This window comes from Cavia porcellus, unplaced genomic scaffold, assembly GCF_034190915.1.
Source record: "Cavia porcellus strain 051 isolate PalLab524CR breed Dunkin Hartley unplaced genomic scaffold, mCavPor4.1 scaffold_38, whole genome shotgun sequence".
Classification (NCBI taxonomy): Eukaryota; Metazoa; Chordata; class Mammalia; order Rodentia; family Caviidae; genus Cavia; species Cavia porcellus.
In genome coordinates this window covers 10,960,219-10,982,498 of record NW_026947521.1, presented here as the reverse complement: position 1 = coordinate 10,982,498, position 22,280 = coordinate 10,960,219, and the positions used below count along the sequence as shown (strand labels likewise).

At 37.4% G+C, this 22,280-nt stretch overlaps 1 long non-coding RNA gene across 1 annotated transcript; it reads left to right on the top strand.

Annotated features, from left to right (window-relative positions):
• Window positions 1-5,822: 5,822 nt before the first annotated feature.
• Window positions 5,823-21,973, top strand: LOC134474789 (uncharacterized). Its single transcript, XR_010045635.1, has 6 exons — window positions 5,823-5,858; window positions 8,691-8,763; window positions 11,977-12,099; window positions 12,367-12,422; window positions 15,114-15,195; window positions 21,861-21,973. It is a non-coding gene; the product is annotated as an uncharacterized LOC134474789 (long non-coding RNA).
• The last annotated feature ends 307 nt before the right edge of the window (window positions 21,974-22,280 follow it).

The window sequence follows — 22,280 nt, the reverse complement described above, 5'->3', positions numbered from 1 at the left end:
TTTTACTTAGTAAAAGAATATTACTACAAGAGTGTATTACTGAAAAGTGATTTTTGTGACTAAAATTAAAATGTTGTCACTCTTATGAATTATTTTCCCACTTAAGTATTTAATTTATATGGCTTTGTATAATATTCCACTCTTCGGTTTTGGAGATGATACTAATAGTGTGCTACTTTGATCTTGGAATTATCTCCTATTGTACATTGAGTTTCTATAACATGGTAATAGTTTCAGTACCTGTCTTTAATTAATAGCTTTTCTTCTTTGTTTCTTCTCTTCTGTTTTCTTTTCGGTTCCATTCTTTTCTTTTTTGCAGTGGTTGCCAAAAAACGTGAGATTCCATTCGTATCAGGCAAGTGCTGTACCATGGAGTTGTACCCTTTGCACTATAAACTGTTTTTTTAAATTTCAGGCTTAAGTTCACAGCAAAATTGAAAGGAAGATCCAGAGATTTGCAGTTGATCATATACCTCTCACACATAAGTTGCCTCCCTCTATGGCCAGTGCCCTCCCTTAGACTAGAACACTTGTTATAGACAGTGATTTAAACCGGTCCATTATTATAATCCAAATCTGCAGTTAATATTAGTTTCACTGTTAGTGTTCTCGATCTGATGGGTCTACTCAACTGTGTAGTGTATTTAGTGTTGAACTTATGTTTGTTCTTAATTTTTTAATACTGCAGAATTCAGAAGTATTTAAGAAATGCAGTATAGGAAATTTTTATCTAAAATACTCCATTTATTTAAGTTTTACTTCTGAAATCGTAAACATGAAAAAGAGTTACAAATCAGTATGGCTACTTTCTATGTACTAATATTTTAGCAAAGTGTTAATATATTAATAAATGCATTAATCTTTGTGAAAGTGTATTATTACACAGTTGTATCAGAAGTGATTTTTGTTACTAAAAAAAGTGTTAAGTCACTTCTCAGTTATTTTTTCACCCAAGTTTATAACTTATATTGTTCTCCATATTTTCCTACTCATTTATGAGACGTTACCTGTACTGTGCTAGTTTGATCTTGGAATCATCTCTAATTGTATACTGAGTTTCTGTAACATGGTAGTAGTGGATTCAGTAACTACCTGTAATTAATAGTTTTTTGTCTTTCTTTCTCTCTCTCTCTCTCTCTCTCTCTCTCTTTCTCTCTTTCTTTCTTTCTGAATGTTTTTGCTTTTCATTTTTGCAGATATAACCTTACCTGGGACTCCATCCATGCCAGGCAAGTTCTCTACAACTGAGCTGTGTCCTTTGCACTAAGAACTTTGTTTTTTAAATTAGGATTAAGTTCAAAGAAAAGTTGAGAGGAAGATCCAGAAATTTCGGTTGATCATGTGCCTCTCACAGATGGGTTCCCTCCCTTCACAGGCAGTGTGCTCCCTTTGAGTAATACACTCCTTGTAGATGATGACTTACCCTGGTCCATCATTGCCATCCAAAGTCTGCAATTAACACTAAGGTTCACTGTTAGTGTTCTCCATCTGATGGATCTATTCAAATGTGTAGTGTATTTGCTGTTGCATTTATATTTGTTCTTAATTTTGTGTTAAATTCCACAATTCATAAGTATTTAAGACATGAAGTGTAGGAAATTATAATTTAAAATATGCCTTTTATTGAATTTTAACTTCTGTAATCCTGTACATGAAAAGGTGTTTTAAATTAGTCTGTCTAGTATCTGTGCACTAACATTATAGTGAAGTTTTAATATTTTAATAAATGCATTAGACCTAGTAAAACCATTTTACTACATGATTGTATCACTAAGAAGTGATTGTTGTGAATAAAAATAAAATGTTAAGTCACCTATCAATTATTTTCTTGCCTAAGTATGTGACTTATATTGTTCTATACCTATTCTTTGGTTTAGGAGTTGATACCTATTCTGTGCTACTTTGACCTTGTAATTATCTCCAGGTATATACTGAGTTTCTGTAACATGGTAGTAGTAGTTTCGGTAACTACATTTAATTAACAGTTTTTTCCTGTGTTGTTTTCTTTTGTCTTCCCTTTTGCAGAGCCTCAACCTTTTCCTGTGGCTCCATTCATGCCAGGCAAGTGCGCTATCACTGAGGTGTATCCTTTACACTAAGAAGTTTGCTTTTTTATATCAGGTTTAAGTTCACTGCAAAATTGAAAGGAAGCTCCAGAGATTTGCAGTTGATCATGTGCCTCTCACACATAAGTTGCCTCCTTCCATGGCCAGTGCGCTCCCCAAGCACACTTGTGATAGACGATGACTTACCACGAGTCTACCCTTATCCTTAAAATCTGAATCTGCAGTTAATGTTAGGGTTCACTGTTAGTGTTCTCCATCTGATGGGTCTATTCAAATGTGTAGGGTATTTACTGTTGCATTTATGTTTGTTATTAATTGTTTGTTAATACTCCATATTCAGAAGTATTTAGGAGATGAATTATAGGAAATTTATAATCCAAATGTTACACTTCTTTAATTTCTACTTCTGAAATCCTATACATGAAAAATAGTTTTAAATTAGTATGGTTACTTTGTGTGTACTAACATTAGAGTAAACTTTTAATTTTATAAGTAAATGTGTTAGACTTAGTAAAAGAATATTACTACATGGTTGTATTACTGAAAAGTGATTTTTGTGATTAAAAATAAAATTTTAAGTCACTTATCAATGATTATTTTTCCACTAAAGTATGTAATTTATATTATTCTGTGTAAGGTCCTACTCTTTGGTTTAAGAGATGATATCTATACACTGTTACTGTGTTTTTGAATTATCTCTAATTGTATACTAAATTTCTATATCATGGTAATAGTAGATTCATTAACTTACTTTATATAATACCTTTTTCTTTGTTTCTTTGTTTATTCTCTTTTTTTTTCTGTTTCATTGTCTTCCTTTTTGCAGTGGTTGCCACTCAACCCGAGACTCCACTCAAGTCAGGCAAGTGCTCTACCACAGAGCTGTACCCTTTTCACTAAGAACTTTGTTTTTTATGTCTGGCTTAGGTTCACAGCAAAGTTGAAAGGAGGATCCAGAGGGCTTTGATTGATCATGTCTCTCTCACACAAAGTGTTTTGCTTCCCTCCATGGCCAGTGCCCGCCCCTAGAGGAGTACCCTTGTTACAGATGATGACTTACAGTGGTCCTTTGTTACGTTATCATCTAACGTTGGCAGTTAACATTAGGGCAAACTGTTGGTGTTCTAGATCTGATGGGTCTACTCAAATGTGTAGTATATTTACTGCTGCATTTATATTTGTTCTTGTTTTTTTCTTAATACTGCAGAATTCAGAAGTATTTAAGAAATTAAGTGTAGGAAAATTTTATTCCAAAATACTCCATTTATTAATTTTTACTTCTGAAATCCTATACATGAAAAGAGTTTTAAATCACTATGTTTAGTGTCTGTGTAATAACATATAGTGAAGGTTTAATATGTTAATAAATGCATTAGACTTAGTAAAAAACATATTACTATATGATTTTATCACTGAGAAGAGTTTTTTGTGACTAAAAATAAAATGTTAAGTCACTTATACATTATTTTCCCACCCAAGTTTGTAACTTATGTTGTTCTCCATATTTTCCTATTCTTCAGTTTAGGAGATGATATCTAGTCTGTCCTACTTTGATCTTGTAATTATCTCCAGGGGTATACTGAGTTTCTGTATCTTCTGCAGTACTGGGTTCAGTAACTATCTTTAATTAACAGCTTTGTTTCTTCTCTTTTATTTTTTATGTGTTCTTTTTTCCAGGGATTGGTAGACCTGACACTCCACTCATGCAAGGCAAGTGCCCCTCCACTGAACTGTACCCTTTGCACTATGAACATTTATAAACATCAGGATTAAGTTCACGGCAAAATTGAAAGGAAGATCCAGAGATTTCCAGTAGACTGTGCCTCTCACACGAGTTGCCTCCCTCCATGGCCAGTGCTGTCCTCTAGAGTAGTACACTTGTTATAGACGATGACTTACACTGGTCCTTGGTTCCCATCCAAAGTCTGCATTTAACACTAAGTTTCACTGTTAGCATTCTTCATGTGATGGTGGATTGAAATTTGTTGTGTGTTTCCTTTAGCAGTGTCATGCCTCAGACAGCTCCTTTGTGCTATTTGTTCATTGCCTCCCTGGCCCTGCACCACCCCACCAATACTGCAGCCACTGAACTTTTCATTTTCCTGGCAGTGATCATTTTAGCAGATCTGCTCCTTCATTGAAATGATACAGTGGATAATTTTTGAAGATTAAAAGCAATAACTGTTCAAGCTAACTGAATGTAGCCAATAAAGCTGTTACTTGAACTGCCTTTTTTCCTCTTATTGGGGATGTTGCTAGGGACCGAAGCCAGTGCTTTGGCCATTCCAGGTCAATGATTTACCATGGAGCTATACCTCCAGCCTTAGTTTTTGTGTTTTTGATGCTTGTATGAATATGCGCTGATGGCATGTGCTCCACATGCTGAGCTGGCCTGCTTTCTATGTGGATTCCTCATCATGAGGAGGGTTGCCAAAAGTGACATCATGCTGAACTTCAGAGCACGAACTGCACCACCTTGTTCTGTTGGGTCCAGACAGAACCTTTGAGAATGGAGGCAGACACTGGCGAGTGCTGTGCTTCTCAAAGTGCCTCAGGGCTTTCATTCTTACCTGGAGATGGGAAGTAAGATGAGGGAGTAATGAAAGCTATAGGTGAGTCAAAATGCTCCTCTTCCTTTGAGTGCAAGTCATGTTAAGTTAGTAAAACATGACCGATTTTATCATTATTATTATTGGTCCTCACTCCTTCAGTACTAGGGACTCAGTGGTCTTGTGCGTGCTGTGCACACATGTTTACCACTGAGTCCAACCCCAGCCCTGACTTTGTATGAATAGGTTCTCTGTCACGGGAAATCAGAGGCTTTTGGTTCTTTGTGTTGTTTTGTTTTTTTCCCAAAGTTTACATGACGTAAAATTTTGTCTTTCACTTGTCACATTCTGAGAGGCTCAGTGAGTTAGTGGTTTCATTTGTATGTTTTCATTATTCCATGTAAGATAGTGCTCCCTGGCAGCTGGTTGCAACCTCCCCAGTGCTGGCTTTTAAGCTTTTCAGACTGGACCAGCTTGTAAGGGCTTGAGCTCTGAAGTGGTTCTTTCCATGGGAAGTAAGATAGCAGATGAACTTGAGCCCTGTTTGCATCACACATATGACAGAGAAACCAGGGAGAACTAAGGGAGCTCCTTAGAATCTTCCCTAGGAGAGGAATAGCAAGAGTAAGTGCACAGACTTCTCCTGAGCTCTTCTCCACTGAGAGCTGGAAATCATTGCAATGGTGCTTGTTTCAGGTGTGCTTCCCATATTTTGCCATGCTGCAAATTAGAATGCCCTTTACAGCTTCCTTGAGCTAAAGTATTTCCTCTTCAAACTCTACAGTTCCAACTGAATGCTACAGCAGCTGCGTTGTGTCTTAAGAAAATAAGTGTATCTTTTATGATCGTTCCTAGTGCCACTACTCTAGGAAAGTCATGCTCTTTGTTTGCCATGTCAGCTTATGCCAGCGATACTGCTAATGGTACCATTTCTGTCAATATAATACCTTCAGGTAGGATGTCATTGTGCACAGCACTTTGCTCATTTAGCTATCAAATGTAGATAAATTCTCTTCTTCCCTGCATTTCTTAAAAATAGGAAGTGAGATTTCTTAATGCATTGCATATCAATAGCATAATTAATACTGATTGTAGAATGGGCTACAGATGCAGCCCAAAAGACTATTTTGTGTCAAAACATCAGAGTTATACTTTTAATAGTTTATATTTTTGTTAATTCAAAATATATTTTACCTTTTTCTTTAATAGCACCTGCTATTTCTGAAGATGAATCTGTAACCAGGTAAGAACTTACAGGTTTTTAAATATCATACGGTGACTAATTAGTGAGTGCAGAAAAAGAAAATAATCTTTTTTAGTGTTCTGTTCCAGGCCAGACAAAGTACCTGTACTGTTTTAATCCAGTTTTATTAATTTGGCTGCTGTTATGAATGGGGGTTATTTAAATAGTCCATGGTCCCATAATTAAGAAGTAACTGACCCATGTGTTGACTGTTAGCCTGCCTGGCTCCCAGATGCCTTCCATTGCCCTCTGCAGTGCTGGGATCCAAATGCAGGTCATTTAAGATGAGTGTAGAAAGTCACCATAAGGGACATGTCAAGTCTGCTTAGTTTTCCTGAGAAGCTGGTGAGTTTATTCTAAAGATAATGATTGAATTGATAGCCAGTTTCTTGTTTTTACCACTATAGAACTTAGGGGAGATGTGGTAGTTAAGACTACCTTTATGTAAATCATCTTATATTATTTATGTGAACGGTTTATTGCAATGACATTTTTAATGCATGTGTCTATTCACCAATTTCCCTGTTTGGTTTTCCTTTCAGGCTATTACTACTGCCTAGTTCTATGATTTTTTTTCCTCTTAAGTAAAATATTTTCTTGACTTTTTAAAAAATTTTTCTTCTACTTGGTATTTTTTTTATTTCTGCTGCCTTAGTATTTTTTTTTTTAGTACCAGAAATCAAATCTCACGACTGCATGCTTGCAAGGCAAGTGCTTATGCTGCTTAGTATTTCTTATTGTTCCTTAAACAGAGTAAAAAAATAAGTAGACTTTCAGGTTCTAAGGAATCTTAGAGACCAATAAAAATACCTTCTATTGCCTCAACCTGCTTAACATTCTAGCCACATGGTTGTATCATAGAGAATTTGAAGCACAATGATATTAAAGTGACTTATCTGAATATAGTTCATGGTAAAAATGAGATTGAAATCAGGTTCTATCGTTGCTGAGACTAATACACTTCCTCATGTCTCCTTCTGTGAGAGTTTCCATAGCAGAAGAGAGGAGCAGGTCTAGCATGCCCAGTGGGAAAGCATGACAGTAGAATTCACGAGGGAAGGCACGTTTGAAGAGCAGCGTCGAATTGGGCAAGACTTGGGTATTAGAAATCAGAAAGTTGAGGTTTGTCACAAGTTTAATAAAGATAATAGAGAAATTGAAGCCCAAATTAGTGAGCTTGTTTCAAAAGGCATATTAAAAGTGGAGGTTTAAAGACACCTGAAAAGATTGTTCCCCTTTGTTCAGTTGGAGAAACTGAGAAACTTGAAGATTGGTGTTGGATTGCTTAGGGTAATGTGAGCCATTGGGAAGTCTCTAGAGCAGGGAGGAATGTCCCATGGCCGCCTTCCTTCTCAGTTCATGTAGGGTGGCTCAGGCCCCAAAGTCCACTGGGAACCGTAAGTTGCTGAACTTCATGGGCCTGTGACCCAGGACAGATGTCTCTCACCTCCACCTCTGTACTCCATTGGCTGATGTGCTTCCTGTAGATGGAAGGTAGGCCTGGAAGTCAGACGTGCCCATTTGATTATCAGTCCCTTGCTTCTGCTGAGGGTAGGTGATTGTGACACAAATAGCTTTCTTTTCAGGAACAGCTACTGTTGCTTACTTGAGTTCATCCTTGTTGCAGGAATCTATGCCTTCATAGACTGAAAAGTTTAGGTGAAGACTCTTGTGGAGCCCTCCATTGAGCAGCCCAGGAGTAGGAGCCCTTTCAGAAGGACTTTAGATTAGACTTAGGATAACAGAGGAGCAGCTGCCAGGGCTGATTTTCCAGCTAGATCCTGCTTGAATGTCAGTGTGTCTGTGAAAGTTTCACCAATTTATGTGTAGGTGAAAAAAGCAAAGCCATACAGGAAAAATAATTGGATTTTATAATTTTAATAGTTTAATTTCCCTGGGAAGAGATTTATCAACTCACATACACATTTTTTTCTTTGATTTCCATACTTTTAACCTTCAGATATTTTTATAGTTCAATGTCCTGTTTTTATGGTAAAGGGAAGAAACAGAGTTGTCTTACTGTAAGGGGCTTTGATAGTAGAAAAAGACTGCCATTCCAGAGTTACTTAGCATCAAACTGACTTTCACTAACTTTTGCATTAATGGAGGAAATTGCTCAACCCCAGTGTTTTAAAGGAGGAAAGATTTATTTTGACTCAGTTCAGGCTCCAAGGAAGAAATTCCTTAGCAGGGAGACAAGGTAGCGGAAAGCTCCTGCAGGCAGGAGCAGTGAGAGGGCTGAAGAACCAGGGGTGAGAATTCACCCATCCAGGTCAGGACCCAGTGGCCTGCCTCAGAGCAGACCCGACCTGCTAAGGGCACAGTGAGCTACTGAACTTGCAGATGGATGAGGGCATGCTGAGTATAGGGTCCCCATGGTCCAAACACCTTCCTACTAAAGGGGACACTTTAAACCAAAACCATCACAACCAGATTAGTCATTGAAACAGAGACAGACCAGGGAAAGGGGACGGTGAATCTTTTCACCTTGAGGTTACCAGGCATTTTTGAGTCCAGGTAACAAGTTTTGTTGGCCATTGATTGCATTTTCACTTCAGCCTTCAGAGGAGGCAATTTGTAAAGAGAAATGACTTTTAGACTGTGCTGGTCTCTTGGCTGTCACGCTTTGGGAGTGAAAGTGAGACTATGCTGAGTGTTTCGTAGATTGGAATAAGTGAAGACAGAAGGAAACATCTAAAATATTTCAAAACTACAAGTCAAATTTTAGTTGTGTCAACCACGAACCATCATTTGATACACAGATAGCCAAGCTTTCACCAGTTTTTAAAGAATGAAACTCACCCACTGCTATTGTGTGTTTTTGCTCCCCAGCTCTTCCAGCAAACCCAGTCCTGTTAATTCCTGGCCTACATCAGATGACACTGACTTTCTTCTGGATAACAAGGTAAGTCTCTTTCGTAATGTTAATTTTCTTCCTCTTAGTTTTGCATTGTATTGCACTTAGTCTTCAAATTTAACAGTGATGTAGCTACCCTGAATTTATATGGAACATTGATCAGGGAAGTTCATTTTAGAGAACTATGCCTAGTCAAAAAGAATTTCCACCCCTTTGGTAAATAACTGGTACATACTTTGAAGTATTTGTGACTGAAAAAACTAATGGGTTAGAAAATATATAATGACAGGAAAATTGTGTCTGTCAAACCTTTGCCATGATGGCGGAAATACAAAATTTGGTCAAGGATCATTTGGATAAGTGGACCTTGCCATGGCTTGAAAATCTTACTACCAAGATCTTCATAGCACTCATACCTATATAAATATTTTATGATCTTATTAGTCCTTTCAATAATCAGGGAACTTTGGTGCCTTCATTTGAGCAACTTAGAGATAAAACATTTTTTCCTTTAAGTGCATTTTATTTTACTGTCATACAGTTTTTATGAGAGCTTTTCTGTTGCCTTTATTGGTTCTGTTGGATTAAAATAATATTGGAAACTGTGACAACTTAGAAATTTAAAATGTTTCATCAAAGTTATCTGTATCTGTGTCATCAAATTTTAGAAGTGCAGGATTTTCATTGTTGCTATTTTATTTCTTTTGTTCCTGGGAGTTGATCACAGGGCCTGTGCAAGAAGGACTACCCCTGGTCCTCATTTTTTTTAATTAATTGAATTTGTTTTTTAATCAGGACTGGAATTTGGGATCTTTAGCTTCACCTTCAGTGCTGGGTTGAATGTGCTACTACACCTGCCTGCACCGTGTTTTCTAAGTGATTCCTCCATTAAGAGGATAACATTTTTAAAATTTTTCATCTTTTTGAAGAATACTTGTTGTGGTCAAAATAATGACCAGTCCTAGAACTAGATGTTCTAAAAAAGCAAGTGGTAATGATTAAGTAATTGTAAGCATTATAGTTTTTAAAATATACAGTTGAAGTGTCCAAATCTCATTCTGACATTTCAAGTTTCAGAAGTTTTTGTACTTCCAAATATTCATTTAAAACTCCCACAGTACTGTGAGTTTCTGGAGATTAGAAAGATGTTGTGTGAATTCTGAAGACCTGCAGTGCGGTGTTTTGTATTAAGAGGCATTTTAATACCATTTGAATGTTAATGAATGGATTTCTACCTAGTAGAATTTTTCAAGTAATGTATGCATGATTTATGTAATAAATAAGTACATTGAGTTTCTAAAAATATGCCCTAAAGTGTATATTTCCTTACTGTGCTTAGGATATATAATTTCAGGTTATGTTTAATGTTATGTCAAATAAGGAAACAAATCAGAGGAATGAATAGGTATGATACACACAGTACATTGTAGTATCCTTTAACTCTGAACATAGGTTAGAATGTCATCTTAAAATTTATATCTTTTCTTTTAGCCAGCTCCATGTTTACTAGGTGCATCTTTTCAAAGTGTAATTTTTCTATAGAATCCTGATTAGCAGTTGTTTCTCTGAATGAAAAACTCATGGAACATACTGTGTTTTCTTCTCTCTCTACTATAAATGCTTCAGTTCTCAGGTAGTGGTAAATAGCATGCAACCTTTCTTCCATTTGTAACTGTCATTGCATATGGTATAAATAGAAAATTAGAAGTATTGGGATATGCCATTTATTGGGAGAATAGGAATTTTTAAATAAGGTTTTACATTTCTCCCTCATGTTATAGTAGTATGCAAAAATACCTTATTCTGTAAATATATCACCATTTCCCTTCTATAATTTACAATAGGTTTCCCTTTTTGAGAATGGACCTGGTTATACTTATCAGTTGGGCTTCTGACTCCTAGCTTCAGGAACCATCGTACCTCAGCTGCCCTATTAGCCCAGGACACAGGTGCACATCAGCAGGCCTCCATTTCATTAAATCCTGGAAGATTTTTCTTTGAACAGGAATCTTTGGCAAAATCTTCAATGGACATTTTAGTGTTAAATCTTATGATTAAATTTTAAAATCATATTTATGTAGTGTCCCAGAAGTCAGCATTTACATATATCAATAAAAGTTTATGCTCATTTCCTGAAAAAAAGTTAGTGTATATAATTGAAAAATGGCATCTCCTTGATTTCATTTGAGGAATTTCAGAACCATGGATAGCATAGTTAGCATTACTACATCAGTTTGCTGTATTCTACAAATACTTCACCTTTTGAACTGATATGATTTCCTGAGTGAGGTCATCTTCTCCCCTCCTCCTACAATGTGTCTGCAGTCCCAGGCCTCCAGCTTGATGTCTTTCTGCAGGCCTTGACTGTGACCTTTCCGCGCTGATATTGGATGGCTCCAGACCTCTGAAGCTGAGAATTCCTGGCCCCAGCCACTCTTCTGATGACTATCGAGTCTTTCTTACTCTTTACATTCTGAGAACTGTTTTTCATTTCTAGACTCATTTTCTCACCCATCATGTAGACATTATATTCTTTTATGCTCTGCTGCCCATTAAACTCTGGCATTGATCTTACACTGCTGCCAAGAATCTGCAGATTTCCTTTTCACAAAGGGAAAGTTCCCATTCCAGCCTGAGATGAGTCTTGTGTGGTTCCCCTTGCTGCTCCTTTTTATCTGTTTGTGCCCTTCTGGAAACTATTCTAGTTGTATCATCTTCCTTGGGCAGCCCTCTTTTGCTGCATTGTTTCATGCCTCATCCTTTTGTTTCTGGTGTCCCTTTTTGAATTCTGAGGTATTTCATTTGTTCTTTAAATGAAATGGTATTCTTGAATTCGGAGGTGTTGCCTATCACTTGTAATTATTTTTGAAATAAGTATTGGTTGAGGTTTAAATGTAAATGTGATAATTTGACTTCCCTAGACAGCCTTCCTGTGTGCTTTCTCTCCCTTTCAAAAGAAATGGCCTTTCCTGAGCTTCCCAGATAGAACTGATTGTACTTGATTTGGATGTGTATCTTTGTACCTCATTTGTAGAATAAATGAAACACATTTCACTGTTTTCATTTGTGTTCATGTATCTGCATCTACTTCCGTGCAGAGCAGAATGTGCTTTCTGTTTTCAGCTTTTCCCAGAGTAGTCACTGTGATTTGATAAATTTTTTCCCGTGATTGTTTCCATTATGCTGGGTGGGTCACTGGGAAATTGCATGCTTTGTAATGCTATTTTTGTTTTTGTTCTGCCTTTTTTTTTTGTTATAAAGAAGCAGAAAGGCCAAAAATTATAAGGCTGGAAAATGGTAAGTTTGTTCTTGTAAAAACACAAGAAGAGCAAACAGCCAAAAATATGACTAATGTGGATGAAGAGAAGAAAACTCCTCAAACTGGTAAGTTAGTGACTAGCTATGAAAATCGTTCTTGTTCATATGCTATTATTTTCAAATGTGTGTAGATCCAAAACATAATATCCATTTCTTTTAAAATTTTATTGTCTTATTTTTCTTCCACCAACATATTTCTGAACCTGTTTCTGAAATTCTTTTCACATTGACTTGTATCTTAGTGAAATGTTCATGAATGCAGATGGATTTGCATACATGAATAAAATTTATTGTAGTGAATATAACTAATGTGTCTGTGACTACATTTTATAGATACTGTGTTGCCACTGGAAGCACAGACAGATGATGAATCTCCTTGGGATTCTGAGGTATTGCCTGTAATTATTTTTGAAATAAATATTGGTTGAGGTTGAAATATAATGGGAAAATTTGACTATACTTTCTCACCTGTTCATATACCTGTAAGAAATTTTTCCTTACAGTTTTTAACCACAGTTCCTAATTTCCTGTGTAGCTTAGCTGTTTAGTATGATTATGTCTCAAAGAGTTAATGCCACTGGGTTCATAGCTGAATGCAATTGCCCTGTGCTGAATCCTTTGTATTGCAGGTGAAGGAATAAATGAATGGAGTCTGAGCACACCTTTGCTACCTGTGTAAGATTCATTTAAGGAAGCCAGTGCAGTTAAAAACTAGGAGCAACATGTCATAAGCAATCAGCTTGGATTCTAAAACTAAGCTGAGCAAAAACTGAGGAATTTTTCCCAGTCAGTCTATGGCCAATGGGTGAAAATTCTGCTGAGATTCAGACAAAATGTTTGGATCATAATTTTTACAGTTTTTTACTTGACAAAGTAATAAATGATAATTGCAATAGTTAATATGTTTGGGTTTCCTGGTGTCGATCTGAACGTAGTAATTCAATAGAATCAAGGACTCAAGATGTAAATACATGGTGTTATACTCACAGTTTGGTGTTCTATTATTTGAAAAAACAGAAACCAATTTTGAATGTGGAATGCAGTGAGTCTCTTTATGGCAGCCATGCTTGTACTGATAAAAATGTAAATAATGACAAATTGTGTTAGAGTGAACATTTTGATTTTTTGTTTGTTCTGTTTTGTTTTTTGGTTACTGGGGTTCAAACTCACAACCTTGCGCTTGCCAGAGAGGCACTTCAGCCACTGAGCTAAATCCCTGGCCCTAGAGTGAGCATTTTGGGAAAGGGCTAATGTCTTTGTTCCATGCAGCTCCTGCATTGTGGTACCAGGATGGTGGTTGAAGTCACAAGATGTGTTAGTATTCTGTCTGTTAGTAACTGCTAAATCTTGGAAACATAATTTAACGAATTTGGCTTTTGGTGACCTTATTATACCATGAAGATGGCACATGATCTACTACTTATGTGATGCTTTCTATATGTCATAGGAAATTTGTGACAAAAATTATAAAAATACTTTGAAAGTATAAAAGGTTTTACCTGAATAAATATTGAAGATTTTTTCCTAAACATGAGATCAGCAAAATAATAATGTGAAGAAAAGAGTAAGAAAGATGAGAGGGGCATGTAGATTGCTGATTTGTAAATGGTAAAACTCTTAGTAAAACTGTTGATGATGGAGACAGCATATAGGAAGAGAGTGGCTTGGTGCTTGAGGCTTCCCTGATGAGATTTTAAATGTGAACTTGAATAAATCTCTGTTTTAGAGTACCACTGTGTACCAAGTAGTGAGATACTGAATATCTTAGGTGAAGACTTATGTTATCATGATAGAGCAGTCAAATGAACAAGAAGCACTTTTTATTTCATTAATTTGAATCCATCCTGTGGCCTTCCCATGGCACTGCACCACCAGCCATATTAGACTTGAGACAGGGTCTTTCTATGTAACCACATTCCCAAGACTGGGCTTGAACTGGTGCTTGTCATGCCTTACCCTTCCAAAAGTTTGGAATTACAGGTGTGCACCACTAGCCCTGCAAATGTTAAAGAATTTTCAAGGGGGGTTTCAGTACAGATGGAAATGAGAGTGAACTGCTGCTAATATAAGAGTGAACAAGAGCCAGCACAGTAAAGTCCAGGAGGACACTGTGGGCAGGACCATGAGCCCTGTCTGTCCATCACTGCAGCACCCTACAGTGACCAGGAAGCAGGAAGTGCAGTTACTTCCTCACAGTTATTTACAGTTTTGTAACAGATAGAAAAGAAAATGTGTAAGTCGGTATGTTGTAAATTGGGGGCACTTTGTAAAAAAAGTTTTTATGTTGCAGTCTTTTTTCATACTTTTTCAAAGTTTTTCTTAATTGGGAAAGAGTTGTATATAACATCTCATATTCATGTGCTATTTCTTGAATATAACATGAAGTTATCAGTATATTTTTATTTTCAAACATTTTTCTATCAGTAAAAATATTATCTCAGAATTGCTTTTCTTTCAAGTCCTTGTTTACACAAGTGAAGTAGTGCCTGCAATGATGTTTTTACTCAGCATGGCTCTCTGAAGTTTCTTACTGGCCGAGTATCTTAACAGTGACATGACTTCTGTGAATAGAATGCTTAATGCTGAATAATAACAAGTATATTTATAAGAATTTGTTTATTCAGGGAAGGGAAAGTGATATTAGGGTGTAAAGGGAACCAAGGTAATCAAGAAATGATAACTCATGTAGCAGTTCCCCAAAACAAGTGTAATTGTTACATATCACAAACATGCACTCATAAAAATGGCTTAATGTAAATCTGTATGTTTCAATGTTACATTCATTGGAGAGTGCAGCGTACTGTTGACTCTTGTGAAGCTAGGATGAAATAGGTTTGTCAGACAGAATTTTGTCTCTGAATCCTTCCTGTAGCATTCCATGCCTGCTTTACAAAGTCAGCACCCATATGGAGACAGCAGCTGGGCTTGTCATAAGGTTCACATGGGAGACATTTTGGTTCTCAGTATATGCTTCCCATTATTAAACCTGCTTGCCTTAAGATGGTAAAAATCAGATAGTTTCTTTGGAAATGAGTAAGAAATGCTTCTGTAACTCATTACTGCTATATGAATTTTCACAGAATCTTCCACAGCAGCCTGTCGATCCTTTTCCTGGGGATGCAGATGATGGAGGAAAACATGCAGGAAATACACAAACAAAAGGTAGGAAATATGTGTAATTTATTTAGAGAAGTTATTTGATAGTTATTTAGCTAAAAGTAGAGCATTGCTGGATTATAATAGTCAAAAAACTACCCATGAATTGGATAGTAAGAAAAAAGAAGTAAATCAGTAGTAAGTTTTATATACTTTGAAGTTTAAGTAATAGGTTAATTTGAGGGTCACTGAGGGAGCTACCTTGTTAGCACCATTTCAAGGCATTCTAATGTCTGAGGGAAGTTAGAAAATTAATAGGAAAGAAAGGAGTGAAGAATGCGAAAGCAATAATACAGGGAGTAAACAAAGAAAACAAAGTATGGAGTGTGGAAAAATGAAGTAATTCTTTTTTTTTTTTTTGTCTTTTTCCTTTTTTATTGGTACCAGGGATCGAACTCACGACTGCCTGCTTGCAAGGCAGGCACTTATGCCACTGAGCTAAATCCCCAGCCCCTGAAATGAAGTAATTCTTAAGAGAAGGAAGATCAAGGTAGCAGAAGTGTAGAAATTGTATCAATTGAGCATTGAGTAGCAAAACTTGATAGAGAAGTAGAGCAGAAGTTTTTCACTTTCCCTGTCTTCTTACCACTGGAAAGGCATCAAGGACTGAAGTACTAGATTATGCAGAGCTCTTCTTTATTCACTACAGATCAGAATAAACAAGCAAGGTCAGCTATATGCGTAGTTTCACTGGTACCTTGGTTCATGCACTTACTTCTCCCACAATGCTGGTTGCAGAATTCCATTTACAGTTTACCACTTAAAAAGAGTTGCTGTTTCATCATGTAGTGTATCCAGAATGAGACAGTAAAAAAATAGAAAGAAAGGAGTGCTTTTTGAGATCAGCAAAGTCATAGTCTCAGTAAAAAGTCCATAAGAAAGTGGTTGACATTCGTGCATTTTCAATTTGGGTGACATGATGAGGAGGAAGTCAGCACCACTTTCCAAAACGGGAAAGAAGGGAAGGGAAGAGGATTTGGAAGAGACTCAGGGAAGGGAAGAGGATTTGGAAGAGAGTGTGTGTGCCAGATCTTTTGTGAAGAAATGAAGCCCCTGTTGGGGAACATGTTACACCACATATTTGATTCACAAGGACTGAGGAAGTGTATTGGTAGTAAGTTCTCTGGAAAGGCTGACACCGCTCATCCTCAGACCACTGGAGGTGGCCCAATATCAAGTTTCCTGTAGAGAAATCTGGAGAAGAACCATAAGTTGAGAACTAGATCAAGACATAACAGGGTCAAGGGGGAGCATAAATCTTTTTTTCTTAATTTTATTTTAAACAGGGTAAAATTAAGCATAACAAAAGATAACAAAACAAAACATAAGAAAGCAGTGTAAGAGACACATTTCAAAGCAAGACATCAGTAGATCTTCACTATCTGTTATACTTTCTCTTGTTTTCTTCCAAATACTTGTCCATATCTTCACATACAGTGAATTTATACAAAACAACATAGTATAAAACTGATCCCGGGGCTGGGGATTTAGCTCAGCGGCATAAGCACCTGCCTTGCAAGCAGGCAGTCGTGAGTTCGATCCCTGGTACCGATAAAAAGGAAAAAAGACAAAAAAAAAAAAAAAAAAAAAAACTGATCCAAACAGGATGGTGAAGGCATTTTACGGCTTCAAGACCAGACAATAAGGAAGTCGACAATGGCTGTCATAGTGTTCCTCATTCTCTTCAAAATCACTGTCCATTCCTTCATGCATTTTGAAATTAAACAAAACAGACTAAAATCACTTGGAATAAAGAATAATAATTTGCTGGATTTCACATCATGATGCTACGGAATCAGAACTGGGTCCCTTAGTGTCTCTTTTTCTTCGAAGTAGTTGTTCTTTTTATTGTGCATTATATAATCAGTTCTCATAAACTGTTTAGAAGTTCTACACATGCACGAGTCTCTATATGGATAGCTATCCTTTCTGTATTGGAGGGAAAAACAAAACAAGACAAAACAAAAACTCCTAGAAAAACACAAAATGAAAAAGTCATATAAAACCATGACACAAGGTGACCTACAATGGTTACTATGATGTCTCTTTTTATCTTCAATAGAATTGTCTATATCATCAGGCATAGTATAATTGAACATAGCAGTATATAACAATATTAATAAAAACAAAACATTGGAGACATTATAAGACTTCAAAAGCAGGTAATAATCAAACCAGAGTGGGTATCCTAGTAAATCCTGTCATCTTCAGTGTAGTTGTCTATACTCTCAGACTTGATACTATCAAATCATAACAGATTTGAATAAGATCAGTCAAGACGAGACAGTGATCTGACAAACCAGATTCAAATAAGATCAGTCATAATAAGACAGTATAAGTAATACAGGGCTTCAGATTAAGTTAATAGGAAATTAAGGATGGTTACTGTGGTATATCCTGCTATTTTTGGAGTAGCTGTCTGGCCATTAAGTCTACTACAGGTAGACAGGCTGGAATAAAATATAACCAAACTAAACAAAATGATGAGAACAATGTGGATTTTAAATCGTGGTACACTATTAACAATGTCCTCTGCCTTCCTTTTTAGACAATTCCTTCCCTTTTACTTTCACTTTCATGGGTTACATTGTACATTTTGGTTCCCACTAATTCCCTTTAGTTTGTAGGTTAGGGATGCAACCTGTTATTTACCCAAGTGGTTCTGAAACTTTTTACCCCTGGGCTTGATCTTAAGTTGTTTTCCTGCACATACAAAAGCCTCAAGGCTTTTGCTTCATTATAGCTTCTTCTCCACTGCACAAGTGTCATGTCTTTCCAAGCGGTCTTCAGGTGCTGGACGAGCTGCCCCTATTTCTCTCTGGTTCCCTGTCACATAGAGCATTGTTTTTTCATATTTGACTTTTGGTCCATAAACCCTCTTTCACGTTAATTATATTTCCTATACAGAGGAAATTTTCGATGGGCCCTATCTCCTGATCTACTCTGCCTGTGTTTCTTTTTGTTAGTGTATCAAGGCCATCTATGTTAGAGATTATAGCCAACCTTCTCTGCCTCATTTCTGCTATGCTATTTTTCTGCTATTGGTTGTCTACTTTTCTCCTTCATTCCATTGTCTGCCCCATTCATTGAGGCCTCTCTGCCACTGTTCCTGAAATCCTGGGGTTTTTTTTCTCCCTCTCTAGAATGTCTTTCAGTATTTTTTGTAGGGTTGGGTTGGTGGTCACGAACTCCCCCAGTTCCTCTTTGTCATGGAAGCATCTTGTTTCTCCATTAATTTTGAGAGACAGTTTTTCAGGGTATGTCAATCTGGATTGGAGGTTATTTTCTTTCAAGGCTTGGAATAATTCACTTCAAGTTCTTCTTGATTTGATGGTTTGTGTCAAGAAGTCTGTCATGAGTTTGATGGGTTTTCCTTTAGAGGTGATCTTTTATTTTCTCTGACAGCTTTCAATATTCTGTTCTTGGGATGAATTTCTGGGATCTCGATTATTATATGTCTGGGTGGTAGCTCAGTTTTGTTTTAGATGGCTGGAGTTCTGTATGCCTCAAACAGCTGAATATCATCTCCTTTTCCTATGCCTGGGAAGTTTTTCTTAATTATTTCTGTGAATAGCCTTTGTATCTGCTTTGTGTTTACTCCTGCTTCTTCACTCATTTTTATTCTTAAACTATGGATCATCCTCTTGTTGTCTTCTAGCCTTTGTATTGTTACTGCCTATTTCTTTGTTATTTTTAAGAGATCTTTCCTTTCACAATCACACATTGCAAACCTATCAAGTGTTGTTAATGTATCCCTAGTTTCCTTCAGGCAATTTTGCTATTTTTCAATGTAGTTTTAAATTTCCCGGTAATCTCTTTGACTCTGTTGCATGTATTCTAGTTTTATTTTATGGTCTTCTATGAAGGTTTCTCTCCTTTTTCGTGTTCCTCCATTTTTCCATCTATGTCTTCTTGGGAGGGGCTTAGCATTTCTTTTATTAATCTTACATCTTACTGTAGTTGTATTAATATTTCAGTTTTCAGTTCATCTATAATGTCATGAAGATATTTCTTTATGTCAGCTGATACCATGTCAAATATCTCATGTTTCCTGCCCTCAATCTGTTCGGTATATACCTCTCCTGGCCCCCATATTCCCTGGGTTGACTGGAGGCTTTTTCTTACTTCTTTCTCTTGTTATGTATCTTGCTTCCTCAATACAGGTGTATCGTGAAGGTCCCAGCCCCTTTCCTATTGGTTATGGTTCTTCTGAAGTGTGCTGGCTAGGGATTGCAGCCTTCTCCATTTTGTTGTTGGTCATTGAGGTGCAAGCAGGGGTGGTGTAGGATGGCCCCTACCCTCTGAGCCAGTCAACCAGTGGAGGCCTTCACCACATTAGTTTGTGCAGCGAGGATGGAACTGGTTTAGGAAAATGTCAGGGACAATTTCAACTCTGGCTATTGGGTGCTGGCCAAAGGCATGACCCAGCCCTATCAGATCCCACCCATGTGCTCTTGGCAGGGAGCAGCCAACTGAAGTCACTGCCATTCCTTGTTCTGGCCCATCCTGCCCAATGTCAATATGTCATCTGGTTGGTCACCTAATCTCTCCCAGGAGGGCCAGATTCTGAGCACTCACTGCAGGTTAGTGCAGGTCTCCACCCTGGCTCTGTCCTCCATTGGGCTTACCCAACCCTGACTTCAGCACAACTGTGGCTCCAGTGAGAGCACTGCCATGCGAGTCCAACTGGCTCAGGTGAGAGTGCCACACCCGTGAGTTGGACTGGCTCTGGTGAGCGTGCTTCTGGCTCCAGCCTTCTGTCCACATTTTTGTTTTCTTTTTTTTTTAAATCTTTTTCCTCAGTTTCTTCCTGAGTCATTGAGAGTCCATTTCCTTTCACCCAGTCTTCTGCATGGTGGTAAATTCTAAGTGTCTGATCTGTTTCTCCCAGAGAGGCTCTGTACCTTGTTAGTTACTGATCCACCATCTTTCCCGTGACTGCTGAACAAGGACAATCTTATAACAGAATCAACACTCAAAAGTCAGCTACAACTTGAAGATGTCTCTGAGGAGTAGTAATTTCCCAAGTCATTGTTATTGATATCAGCAATAAAGATAACTACCATAAACAATTTATAAGGATCAGTGCAGCAATTTCACTGAAATAAAAATAGAAAATGTGAAGACATAGAAGCCAAATGGAACTCTGGATCTGCAAGTCCCCAAAGGCAAATTTAAGAGGCAATGAGGTGGAACAATTGAAAAGCCACCCTTCTGGACTCTTATGAAGTGGTATCAGTGAAGGTAACAGAGCAGATGCATGAGGCTCCCAGTGTCTGACCTGTTCTCCCCGTCCTAAGCTCCACCACAGCTCAGCACTCCCCCAGGGCAGGACTGCTGCGGTAGGTCGTGCCCCTAGAGAGCTCCCTCCTGGGACCAGAGACTGAATGGGAATCATACGCCTCCTCAGCCTCATCCCATAAATCTTGTTTTTATTTCTGAAAATATTTCTAGCCAAAGGGGAAAGAGTAAAGAGATGAAAAACAAATTGTAATTCTAAGATACTACTGCCATTTCTGCCAAATAAAGAAAGGAATGGTAGGAATAATCCATAAAAAGCAGTAAATGGAAACAATCAAGACCATCGAACTAGAGGTCAGTTGGGAGAGGAACAGGGATTTATTGGGGGAAGAAAATAGGAAATAACAAAGCTAAACATAATTTTGGAACAAATGATGAAACATGAGAGCACTTACTCCTCACAGCTTCAGTGTTTGTGCTCACAAATGGCAAAGTCGATTCTTGCTGCTGCAGAGATGATTAGAAGCAGGGACAAGGGCTAGACTTGCCTTACACTGTAGGTACTTCCCTCCCCTCCTAAACTATCAGGCATCAGAGATTTCTGTTAAATTGATAATTATTCAAGTGACATTAATGTACACATAGAAGCATTGACTCATTTTAAGATAAGTAAGTTGTGATAAAATAGCTTTTTCACACAAATCCTTTAAAAAGTAACATAGAGACACTCTTTGGTTCATTCCTTCAATGCGGTATCAGTGGAAATCACTGAGAAATTCCCACATAGCTTCTCCTCAGCCCTGTCCCCAACTTTCACAAAACCTGCTTGTGTAAGGAGTAATGATATTGATGAGTAGTATATAAAAATCTCCCTAGGCATGGTGCGTATGCTTTCAGTTCAAGCTATTTGAAAATTTGAGGGAGAGGGATCACTCATTTGCAGGAATTTAAGGGCACCTTGGCAGCATAACAAAACCTCATCTTTTAAAACATAAATAGCATTGACACACCGTTTGTGAGCTCTGCTGTGCTGGGTGTCTCGAGAGCACCTACGTGTCGTGCAATGCTGTACCAATGGATGATGTGGTTTGTTCAATTTATATGCTGTTCTCTTCTTTCAGCTTTGACAGTCAGCCTCTCAGGGTCATGATGGATCCCAAAATCACTTTTTCACAACACCCGACATGTATAGATTGGTATATACTCACTTCCTGTTTAGTTATGGCATTTGGAAGAATAATGTCACATTGGAAATCATGTTCAACCTGTATTCTAATTTTTCTCTCATATTGATCTGACCAATGGGAAAGCAAAGTCAAAAATCTGAAGAACTCATTTCCAAAGCAAAGCATGTACCCTAACTCTGTGAGAATGTATGTTTGGCTTTCTCATGTTTTCTTATATAGATTATTTTTCATTTTCCTTTTTAGATTTACCTGACACACATCTTCACTTGAAGATAATGACTGTATATTTGTGTTCTGAATCAACTTCACATTTTGGAGCTGTGGAGTGTTCATTAAGCATTTGACTTTAAAACCCATTCAGCCTGCCATGGAAGCAAAAGATTGTGTTGCGAAGAAAGCAGTAGGAATAAAGGATGTAAAGACATTTCAACCAGGTAAATCTAGCAATACACATGACTCTGGAAAGAAATACAGTAGCTTACTGTGTTTGATGTACCCACAATCATCTCCATTTTTTCTCCAAATTTTGGAAAGCTTTGACATAAACACTGAAGATGTAAGTATTGGTGTCTGTGTTTGCAAATAGGTGCTAAAAAGCACAAGAGAAAACAACTTTTAATGTGTTGTTTACTTATGTTTCAATACCCAATGTTCCCAGTTTGC